The 12255-nt window shown below is 39.4% G+C and overlaps 1 long non-coding RNA gene across 1 annotated transcript; it reads left to right on the top strand.

Annotated features, from left to right (window-relative positions):
• Positions 1-2797: 2797 nt before the first annotated feature.
• Positions 2798-4731, top strand: LOC124689103. Its single transcript, XR_006998711.1, has 3 exons — positions 2798-2902; positions 3754-3871; positions 4639-4731. It is a non-coding gene; the product is annotated as an uncharacterized LOC124689103 (long non-coding RNA).
• Positions 4732-12255: the final 7524 nt, after the last annotated feature.

Raw genomic sequence — 12255 nt, 5'->3', positions numbered from 1 at the left:
GCAGATTAATTACTGGTTATCCTTCATTGAAGTTTTTTGAGCCAATGGAAATAGAGAAATTTACTTCTATTGCCCTGATATGTTTCAATGTAACCGCTTTATTCCCAAGTGTATTGTGGATTGCGGGGATGACCTTTGGATATGGTTATGGGCGGGGATGGCCTCTGGACATGGTTATGACATTCTAATAATTACAACAAGAGCAATCTCATTGCCTTGTATATGGCTTTCTAACAATTACACCAGCCATGAGCATGAGGTTTCCAGAATACACGTGAGTCTCTCACTCCCATCTCTCCTGCTCATGTTCTATCCCGTTAGTACATCAAAGCACTTGGTTAGTACCTTTGCTTTTTTTTAATAATGATTCATTATCTTCCTGCAAAGATGGCTTGAGAAATGGTCCAAGAAATGGCTAGAGAAATGGCATATAGTTTTTAACTATGCTTTGCCTAAGAATGTGACATATTGTCTGTATATAGCTGGTGGTTCAATAGCGGGAACCATATCAATCATATACTACGAATATCTATGCCCGAGGTGAACCCTTGTCGATTCGCTGTAGTTTTCCTCTTTATATTATTCTGTGTTATACTTGAGTTATTGATGCCTTAGTGATTTTCCAAGCATATCATTTGTTGAGAGCTTGGTCCATGAGAAAACAGAGCATGGTGGATGTCAGTAAATGAGCTTAGTTTTTTATTGCTTTTGTTGTTGATTATGCAGCAATGTCACACCATTGCATAGAAATGTCCCTGCTACACACGCTATAGTTTCTTCTGTAGGTGATAGCATGTGTAAGCAGTTTTAATTCTTATCTTTGAGAGGTTTAGACACCATCAATTAGTGGTTGATGGTAGCTTTGTTTTAATTGAATCCCCAGCAATTTCAGTAATCAGTGTATAAATGACCAAGTTTTATATTTATGTCTGAAGATTTTGATTCCCAAGTAAAATTAGGAACTGAGCTTGTACTATTTTTTCGTTCAATTTGAATATGCTAACTATCTTTCTTTCTACCAGCGTTGTGCAATTAGCTGCCAGAAGATCAGGAGCTGCCTCACGGTATAACCAGGCAGCCGTCATCTGCGACGACAATTGCGATCTGCATGACTCCGCGGCCGCATTGCCTTCTATATGAGACAACTACTCTGCCGAAGGATGTATGAAATCTAAAAAGATGTCTCTCTTCACATTATTTGTGTACACAACATATTAATATCCATGCATGATGCATTCTTAGGGAAGATATCATCGGTTATTTCCAGTCTGTGCTTACTAGCAGTAAGTAGTCTAACTTCAATTCTTAATCACATGGCCACTATTTTCTTAGTTGATGCCATGTAGCTTTACTATTACACGCAGGTGGTATGGCATGCCATTGCCTTTTCTGTCTCCAGTTGTGGATTTACGAATTGTCATGTCTTCTGTTTTGCACGCAGATGTTGTTCCGCATGTTAAGTCTTCCATTGATATGGATGCTCGGATGCGTGAAATTCGTCTTGGCACGATCCCAGTTGGATATGAGTATGGGGATGGTATGTTTTCTTTTCTAATGAGGAATATGCAAGGATATTTGACTAAAAAATGAGTATAAATTAAACTAGCAAACTTTCCAAGTAAGTACAGTTAGGGCTTGCCTATAGAAAAGCAAACACAATTATGTTCACAAAATAGTTTCGTGAGATGTCTACAAAGCTCTAATTTTGCCAACCTATTGAAGAAAATAATAATTTAAAAGGGGTTAATGGATACATACCCACATGCTATAAGTGTTCAGAATTCTTCAATATCAACTCTGAGTGGTAAGAGCATATAATTTTCTTGCAAACTGCTTGCAATAGAATTGGTCCTTTAGAAGATCTTCAAGTGCAGCTCTGAGTGATGAGAGCTCATGTTGGCTTGCACGTTGCCTGCAACAGAGCATATGTTGTCAGTTCGGATGCACTAACAAAACATAACTGAATTTGTAGGTCAATTAATCTTCAGTTTGCACTGGAAACATGGTACTCTGGACTATATAGTATGTCACATATTCACCTTAGTTCGATCTAATATAGATGCAACTGAAATTTAGCTGGGAATGCTGCTATACTGTAGCTGGATAATCTTAGGTGTTTCGGTCATGAGCGTATTCTGCAAATGTATCGAGTCAAATAATTAGAAACATTCTAGAAGCTTTAACTTCTAAAGTACCTTCGATCAGTCGGAGCCTGTACCGTAAGACCCGGCGCTTTGATTCAAAGAACTTATTCATAAGTACTGATGACAATCTCTCTAGCTTTATACAAAACGATAGATAAATAACAGCCAATAGTTCTGGGTTTGCTCTTTTGTGTGTGAACATTTAGGAATAATTTTGTGGTTCTGATTTTATTTTCGCCATTATGTCTGTGTTAACTGCTGTCCAGAGGTAACAACAGTTCCTGGAGAAATGCTTTTACGTATATATTCAGAGCTCATTTCTAGGTCCAGCTTCAATCTTATTATCTCCAGGCATTCCCATAAGCCAATAAGATGGGGAAACTTATCTTTCTAAGAAATGGAAAAGACACAGCAACTTATACATGTTAACTGGCATGGATTTGTATACACCTGCAACTAGCATTTCCTAACAATTGTGTAGTACAAATTAACATTTTGGTGTGAAGTGGTTATTATCTTTTATCAATATTGTTTATGAATTTAAACATTATGTCTTTTACTTACCATGCTTTATGGTGTCGTGGAGTAGAGGTCCGTAAGATATGTAATGATTCAAGATTCTTTATGTTTTAACTCTGCACTGAGAGATATATGTTTTTTTGGCAGCTTCCTGAGATATGTGATTTAATTTCGCTTGGCGAGGAGAAGAGAAGAGAAATAGGCATATCTACGGGAAAATTCTGAGATACATGTATCTGGTGAGCCTCAGACAGTTAGGATGCAATTCAGAACATCCTAATTTAAGAAAAAGTCAGATTAAATGTACAAAAATGTTCATACTAGGCAAGATGCATAAGATAAATTTAACGATTTCAAGGGTGCCACAGTCACACAAATATTGTTGCAGGTCTAGCAGTAATCTAAAACATACCATTTTCGTTTATATATGGTTTTATTAGCAGCAGTAATTGGTGAGAATTGAATCCTAGGACAAGTACTGTCAGGTACTGGAGTTTTGTTTCTTAACGAAGGAGCTATATCCAAGTACAGGTACTATTATGTGTTAATAATTGAATCCAAGGTCACCATGTGATGTTTCCATGATTGGATTAACTCTATGGTTCCACTGTATCTGCTAGCCATTTGAAGTTAATTCCTCGGATGGCCGTTTGTCAATGCATATATTTGTGATATTGCAGCAGAAATAAATAGTGGCTGCATGCTCAGTCTAGCAAATGTATGCCACTTGCAAGATAAAAATATACAGGATCCTACTCCTAAGGTACATGGTTTCATAAATCTACTAACCTATTTGCTTTTACCCGAAGTGTGTTGAATAGCTTGATTTGATGGTGTCTTGGAAACGAGGCATTGCATTTTAAATTTAGCTAAAGATAGTTATATTTGGCAATAACAAGCTATGTGTAAAGAGATCGTTGAGATCTATTAGAAACATTTGGAATATAAATATATCTCCTTAGGGTCTTCCCTTTCTGCCCCAAAACAATATTGACTGAGCTGATGAGATGTACGTATGCACTGAAGCATTTAGGCATTCAAAAGGAGCTACGCATGCTTTTAATCTTTTCAGCTTGCTTCATCTTTGTAGGAGAAGGTTTCAGTAGCAGATTTTTGGACCTCGACAGTGCCGGCCGGATGGACCTGCTGGTGTTTGATAATTTGGTTCTTAGCAGATTTTCTATGCTTATTATATCTAAAGCCTAAAGGTAGGCCAGACCAACCATTTTTGTTTATGTGGTCTTTTTGTTGCACTTCGGATTAACAATCTGCAAGAATGTTCATGCTTCGCACATTTACTACCTGAAATGAATGTCAGTACGACTCATCATTTGTTTATTAAACAAGCAAGATAACCCAACATCCGTGCTTTTCAGATATTCTCACTAAATTACTTGTGTGATCCTTCGATGCTCTATTAAACACATGTGACCATTTCCAACATTTGAGAAAAAACTATTCTGGTCCGTTAGCAACATGTGTACTAAGCTTGAAGAGATTTGGAAATTAAAGAAGCGTAAAATCCAATACCTTTTACATCAGAATGTTCCTATTGAGATGGCATGGTATGCCTTTGCCTAATTGCCTTTTCAGTAATATCAAAATGTTGTTATTGAGCTTTGTGTTGCCTGGAACTTTAATTTAACTAATCTGTGCCAGCCTATCCGATTGACATAACAAGACCATAGTTTAAGTCTTGAGCGGTGCTTCTGTCTTCATGGTTCAGTTGTGGTGCAAGATGCCAGCATATAACACTCCTCAGGTTGTTATATCTTCTTCAGATTAGCGGCTAATAAGAAATGTCCCAGAGTTTATACTATCAATGTTGATACCTCTCCCTGAAGTAATAGAAGGCCAAAGCGAGTCATATTGCAATTTGGGGTTATTGCTTCAGGACCTAAAGTGGATTCTTTTCCTATTGAGATGTATAGCGTGTTTTTGAAATCTCATTGTTTCTTATTTTTGGTTCTTTTAGGTGCCCATGGCATAGGTTTGTCATGCTGGGACTTTCATACCTTTGTGTATACGGCGAAGCTAGCCACTCAAGCCCGCTCAAGGAACATAGCCAATTTTATCAACAACCGGTGCCTACTGAGTGCCATTGTTTTTTCAGGTATGATGAACACTATTGTTTTTGTAGTGCTAAATAACGGTATGTATCTACACAGACCCTAAAGAATTAAAGAGTAATATAGTTTACTAGACGTACAAATAGATAACTCAGAAAAATGTAACGAAAATTACCAGTATATATGGTTCTGCATATCACAGCGGAGGTCAGAGCTGCACGGATACCCATGGAGGTTGACGAAGAGGTCGGGGATGAGGGCGTCAGCCTACTTGAAGTGGAGGAGAGAGTCCCCAGACCTGTAGCTGAGTGCTATGGAGGTTGCTCTGTCCGCCTAGGATCCATGAGGCAGCTGTTTGGTTGTTGGTCATGTCCGCTTCAGCTCCCATCGACCACGTCATACCTGGAGAGCTGCCAGAAGAAGGGCCAAGCGGAGGGGAACATTAGGGGCATGCTAAATTCGTCGAGGCCAGCAGCGGAGAGGAGGCAGCCCTCGAGGCCAGAGGCGGGGATGCAAGTGCTAGAGCTGCCGTTCGTTGTCGGTGGAGAGAAAGAGGAATGGGATGACGAGAGAGGAAGACAGTGGCGGTGGGTGTTGTCTTTTTCCGTATAGGGTAGGCATGGAAGTGTATGTCCAGTAAAAAAGAACGGGTGAGAGGCAACACTCTAGGTGGCATTAATATGTTCTGTAAAAAAGAAGCTAGCTTAAATATGTCGGATAATTTGCTAATTTTAAAGGAAGTTAAATCTATTAGTATTATAAGTATGTTTTTCAATAATTGTACTTTTATGAACTGCCGATGAATTTTTATCGATTAGTATTTTAAAAATGGTATATCAAAAATTTGTAATCATGCATGTCATCATGTGGTATGTGGACTTTGCTTTATTGGTTGCCAATTTGTTATCACCGTGAAAGTCGGTTGCCAAATCAATTTATAAGCGTGTGCTACTCCATTCGTGATTTCGTTTGTTTTTTTGTAACTTCATCCTCTTGACTTCATTTTGTAAAATCTAAAAAATATATTATCACTTTCCCACCTTATTTCTATCGTCGCGTTACAACATAATGTCCATACTCAGCTTATGTTGATACTGTTTTTGCTAATCTTTTGTTACATCTTTTGCTCTTCGCAAAACCATTTGATCATAATTTAATTATAGTGACAACTTAATATAAATCCTAAGAAAGCTTATTACAAAGAATATTTCTAAACGATCGTTGATGCGTTCTACCGGGGTCGCGCGCCAAGGCGCGCATCAAAATCTAGTGTGTATAGATGCATATATATATGCGATTTTTTGCAAAAAATCAAGGTAGGGCAGATGCCATACCTTGCCCAAAGGGGAGCTCCGCCCCTAGCCGGAACTTTGTATATCCATGTTTCACTTTCTTTTTGTTTTTGTTAATTTATTTATGTTATTTCTCTTTTATTGAATGTTGGAAGTATTAATACTATAATAATCTCTCCTTAGCTTATTTATTTCATTTTTATATCAAGGATAGCCTCTAATGGGAAGGAGGTAAGAATTTGGGAAGTTGCTGTCTAAAAATAGATTCTATGTTGTCACTATAAAAATTCGCATAAATAGCTAGAATGGAATTTTGAGCTGCCAATTTTTGAGCATATGTCCAGGTTGTTATCTAACTTTCGTTAGTTGATCACTTTGCGAGCTGAGCTACAAAACATTTTCAGAAAAATTGATCTATGCTTGTTGTTCTGGGTTGGCAGATTTCTGCCACTTGTTGCATTTGCGTGTTTATGTTAGTTTTATTTCTTTTTGTTGTTCTTTATTTTGTTTCTACTTTCTAAAACACAAAAAGACCAAAAATATTTCTGTTGTTTCTGTTCATTTGCTTATTTAGTTTGCTTCATTTTCTCTTCATGATTTTCTATGCGAAAATCCAAAAAGATTTTGCTTCGTGTGTTGATTAAAAATTGAAAACCCAAAATTATTTGTTGTTCTTCTTTGGTTTTGTAAAGTTTCTGCAGGTTTCAACGGTCTTCTGTGACTTTATTGGAGCTTGGTTATCATTTCATATTATTCAAGTCACACAAGTGAAGAGCAATAATGACGGTCACGACAATTCGAGTTGTAGTGAGAGGCTGGTATGAACTCTATTTGTTTTTATTTTTTGTACATATACTCATTTATGTGGGGACATGCTTAGTTTGTTTGTGTAAGGTGTATGCTACTTAATGATGCTCAGTAGTTTATGCTCTCTCAGGATTAGTTCTAATTTACTAATATTAGGTAACATGTCATATAGATATTTGCTTGCATTGCTCTATTCATATAACGGTATGACATTGTGGTATCTTCCTCTGAATGCTTCATTTGAATCGACTTGGTACATGCTCAAGCATGCATAAGACTAAACAAAAGTCATTTAAGCCTCGATGATTTATCTTGCTTCGGAGTTCTTTGTATTACTTTTATGCTTCCGTTAATTTTATATGTCGTAAGCATGATTATGACAGCTACTATTTTCTTGATTGTTGCTTCCCAATCTATTGCTAGCCTTCACGTGTACTGAGTATGAGCTCTACTCGTGCATCCAACCACTAAAAATGAAAGTGCCAATTGTGTCCACCATACATACCTATATGTGGTATTTCGCCGCCACTCCAAAGTAAATTGCTTGTGTGCTACCTTTAAACTTTCAAACATCACTACTTATTTTGTGTAAATTATAGCTCATGGGAAATTAGTCTAAAAAAATATTGTGGTAAGTATTATCTTATGCATTAATAGTTCTTATAAGTTGCTTGTTGTGTGATAACCATGCTGTCATGGGGAACACCATCAACTTGCCTTTGTTGAATATCGTGTGAATTACTATGCATGCTCATCTTGTTTTAAGTAAGGGATATTTACCATGAGTTGCAAACATTGGAGTATGTATATTTTTAGAGAGGAACATTGGGCCGCCAACTAAAGCCATGTTCACATGGTGGAAGTTTCAGCTGGACAAAACTCCAAATATTTGTTGTCCTTGTTTTCCCGGTATGGATATCCAAAAAGTTCAGATTCATCAAAATTGAGAAATCAGATGAGATTCATCTCCTAGGACCTTTGTACAGGAGGCAAGGAGGTACCCCTTTGTGACACTGGTTGAAACATATGTATGCGATGAAAATCCATGGAAATCCAAGCTAATTAGGACAAGGTGTGAGCACTATTAGTATATTATGCATGAGGCAAGCAACTTATATGAAGTTTTATGCATGAGCCATATTATTTAGGGATTTCTATTCTCGTGCCCTCCGGTCCTTAGTTGTCCTCAGTTTTCCCCAAGTCCTTGTCTGAAACCCGCAGAAGGAGCTCGGACGGAAGGAATCCGTTAAGTTGACCGTTCCGTGCTGACGAGTGGGGTCGTGTCGTTTGTGGGGCCGCGTCGTGTGGGGCTGGTAGGAAGGGACCGCGTGGGACATGACGAGATCGTGTTAATTTGTGTGGCTGTAGCGTGTGGGGCCGTAGCGTGTGGAGCCGTGTGGGTCCGGGACGTGGGCACGAGTGGTTTCTGTCTCTTTCGCCCAGATTAGCAGTTTTCAATGTACCTTTTTCCTCTCTCTCGCTCAACTTCATTCATATTTGATAGCCCAAATTGGTAGCAAATCTAGAGCAGCTTCTCCTTCTATTTTTAACGCCATTCATTTCTTTATGCCTTCGTTTTTACCCAATCAGGTAGGAAATCTAAGGTACAAATCCAGAGAAAATATAGGATAAGCTGCATACAGCAGCCAACATAGCATAGATATATTCACGACAGATCCAATAGTAGTACCAATAGATACAACATAAGCTACATTTTACATGAATTTAAGCTGCTCTACAGATAGACTGATAGAGCAGTCACATACAGAGAGTGCAGTAGTCACATTCAACGCCTCCAGGTAGCGCCTGTGACTCACTTGGAGGTTGCGCAGGTGAATCCCAAGTGCTTTGTGTTTGGCCATGAACGCATGCACATTCACGGTCGTTCCAACTCTAGCGCCGCATCTGCCAATGGATTCAGCATGGTTCACCAGGCAGTTGAAGTCGGTGGCGCGGAGCTTCTGCTGCGAAGGGGCACTTGTAAATGCCTCGAGCAAAGGGGCCATCGTAATGGCCGGACTGCAGCCTCTCGAGGACGTGACGAGTCTTGGTGTGGAAGGACTCGTCATCGCTGTCAACGTCGCTGTCTCGCACTTTGTCACGTAGCACCAAAGATCGTGCAAAAAACACGGAGTCAATTGCAACGATGATGGAACAGAGAGTGAACAAAGATCATGCATGATAATATGGGCTCGAAAAAAAGAGGTAGTCTCAGTTACATTGGACACACTTATATCCAGGATTTGAGTCAGTAAACCAAAGATCATGCACAACAAATTTGTACACACCAATTGTTTACTGACCAAACCCTAAATCAATTTGTGCCCAAATAATCATCATCATTGGCACAAATCTTAAACAAAAGCAAGTCACAAACACTAATAGCGCAAGATCTAACACAAAAGGATTGAACTAGGAACAGATGAACCCTAATAACGAAAGATCTAACACAAATGGATTGAATTAGGAACAGAAGAACCCTAATAACGCTAAATCTAACACAAAAGGATTGAAAATGGGATAAGAACAAGGGAGCAAAGGGTTACCTCCGGCTCGTCGTCGACGATGTTGGTGTCGTAGGGGTTCTCCGGTGCGACGTACGGCATTGGTTCATACGGGTTCCAAGCAACGGGGGCCAGGACGGGTGCCTGGATGGTGGCGGCGGCCGATGCGCCGGCTGCTACGTTGGAAGCAGCGACAAGGGCCTGGATGGGGGCAGCGTCCGATGCGCCGGCGGCTGATGCGCCGACAATGGGCATCTCATTCTTCTCCATCACCGGCGGTTTTCTTCGGGGTTTTTTCTTCAGTTGTGGAGAAGATGATGGGACAGGAGAGGCGGTTGCAGTCAGAACGTGCGTCGAGGGAGAGAAAAAGGGCTCTATAAAGACGAAGGTGGCGTGTACCGCAACACGCGTTCTCTATGCACGGCTGCAGCATGCACCGTGACACGAGTCTAACCCTGGGATGTTTGGTGTATTCAGTTATAACCTCGGGCCTTATACAGAAATTTTATCTGTACTCAGTTTTCCCCTCGAGTACTTAGACTGGCAAGTGCAATATACTCAGTTTTCCCCTCAAGTAGCTGGTCAACAGAGAGTCAACAAATGAGATTAACATATCTAATTGAGTCATTTCATGCGCAAAAAAATCCAAAAAAATAAAAACATAGTGGCACCTACTCATGGAGTCTTCCTATGCAACCTGCCACCTAGAAAACCTTAACAAACATATATAAATCAAGTTTTACCACAAATTGCCACTTCTCAGAATCACTAGTGTAGCTATGAAGATGCATGGTTTTCCACTCAAACCCCTTTGCAAAACATCTTCCCCAAAAATATAGTTTGTCTAAATGATGCCATAATTGTCACACTCATGTATATTTGAATTGTAAATAATTTGATGTAGCCCAATATGAATTATATTGTACAAAACACGCATTTTTCATTTTGTAATTCTTTTGTTTGAATCCCTTAGTTTATTTACTATTTATGTGCCCTTTGATTCTTAGTACTACTCAGTTTTGCCCTCAAGTTCTGTCACAAATGCTCTCAGAAGCCCAAACTTATCCTGAGTGGTTGAGCCGTTGTCACACGGATCGACTCCACGAACCGTTGATCAACTGATCTAACGGGCAGTATACCCCTCTCCGTCTCTTCGTGGCCACCCCTCTCTATCTCTTCGTGGCCACCCCTCTCTCTCTGTCGGTGGAGACTTCCACCCCTATATTTATGTGCAATAACGAGTTTGCCACGTAATATAGTTTGCGGATTTCGGTGAATGCATTATTTGTCACCCCTCTAACAAATATCAATTATCTTTAGCTTTCCTTTTCTTTTAGGGAATATAGTTTGGAATATAGTTTTGGTAATTTGAAACGGCCCAAAAGTGGTATAATTTTGGTATAAACATGAGGCATACATATTTGCGGATTTTGGTGAATGGATTATTTGTCACCCCTCTAACAAATATCAACTATCTTTAGCTTTCCTTTTCTTTTAGGGAATATAGTTTGGGATATAGTTTTGGTAATTTGAAACGGCCCAAAAGTGGTATAATTTTGGTATAAACATGAGGCATACATATTTGCGGATTTCGGTGAATGCATTATTGTCACCCCTCTAACAATTATCAACTAGCTTTAGCTTTCCTTTTCTTTTAGGGGATATAGTTTTGGCATATTTGGGGGATTTCGGTGAATGGATTATTTGTCACCCCTCTAACAAATATCAACTCTCTTTAGCTTTCCTTTTCTTTTAGGGAATATAGTTTGGGATATAGTTTTGGTAATTTGAAACGGCCCAAAAGTGGTATAATTTTGGTATAAACATGAGGCATACATATTTGCGGATTTCGGTGAATGCATTATTGTCACCCCTCTAACAATTATCAACTATCTTTAGCTTTCCTTTTCTTTTAGGGGATATAGTTTTGGCATATTTGGGGGATTTCGGTGAATGGATTATTTGTCACCCCTCTAACAAATATCAACTATCTTTAGCTTTCCTTTTCTTTTAGGGAATATAGTTTGGGATATAGTTTTGGTAATTTGAAACGGCCCAAAAGTGGTATAATTTTGGTATAAACATGAGGCATACATATTTGCGGATTTCGGTGAATGCATTATTGTCACCCCTCTAACAATTATCAACTATCTTTAGCTTTCCTTTTCTTTTAGGGGATATAGTTTTGGCATATTTGGGGGATTTTGGTGAATGGATTATTTGTCACCCCTCTAACAAATATCAACTTTCTTCAGCATTCCAATATAGTTGGTAATTTCGGTGAATTCACACACTAACTATGAAAACAACTACAAGTACATGTAACTGAATAATGGATTTGTAACAAGGTATCCCTTGTAACAACTTCTAGCGCCTGGTGAGCAATGATAACAATCCGATCGCAATTATACAACGTAAAAAACAACCAGCCATCAGATTAGCTTGCTTCTTCAACTCGATCAGCTGCCTTAACTGCTTGTTCATTTTCTTTAGTTCTCCCTTCACTTCCACCAGTCCTGCATTGGGAGCATTAGGCATAATTGGAATGGCTCCTCTCTCCGCCGCATTCTCTACAGCAAGTCCCCCCTCCCAAATTGCGCTCCCTAATAGCCCCAATTGGTTCCTGCAATTGAAGCCTCTGAACGTACACATCGATCCACTCGAAATGCCTGCATTTCTTCAGGATCTGAAAACAACAACGTGAACCCTAAATCCCAAATTCGAGGGAATAACAAGAAAATCGAGAGAAGCAGAGAAATTGGAGCGAGATCTAACCTTATCCCCCTCTCAATATGGCAAGCTCTCGCATGCAAGGAACTCACATCCACGGTTGCCGTTGTCATCCGTCTTACAGATCGACCGCTTTAGAGGCTCCTAGCGTGGGCAGTCAGGGCATCTTGTCAAAGGCACAGGTCCATAC

This window comes from Lolium rigidum, chromosome 2, assembly GCF_022539505.1.
Source record: "Lolium rigidum isolate FL_2022 chromosome 2, APGP_CSIRO_Lrig_0.1, whole genome shotgun sequence".
Lineage (NCBI taxonomy): Eukaryota > Viridiplantae > Streptophyta > Magnoliopsida > Poales > Poaceae > Lolium > Lolium rigidum.
The sequence above is the reverse complement of the archived record's forward strand: the minus strand, read 5'-3'. Positions and strand labels throughout refer to the sequence as shown.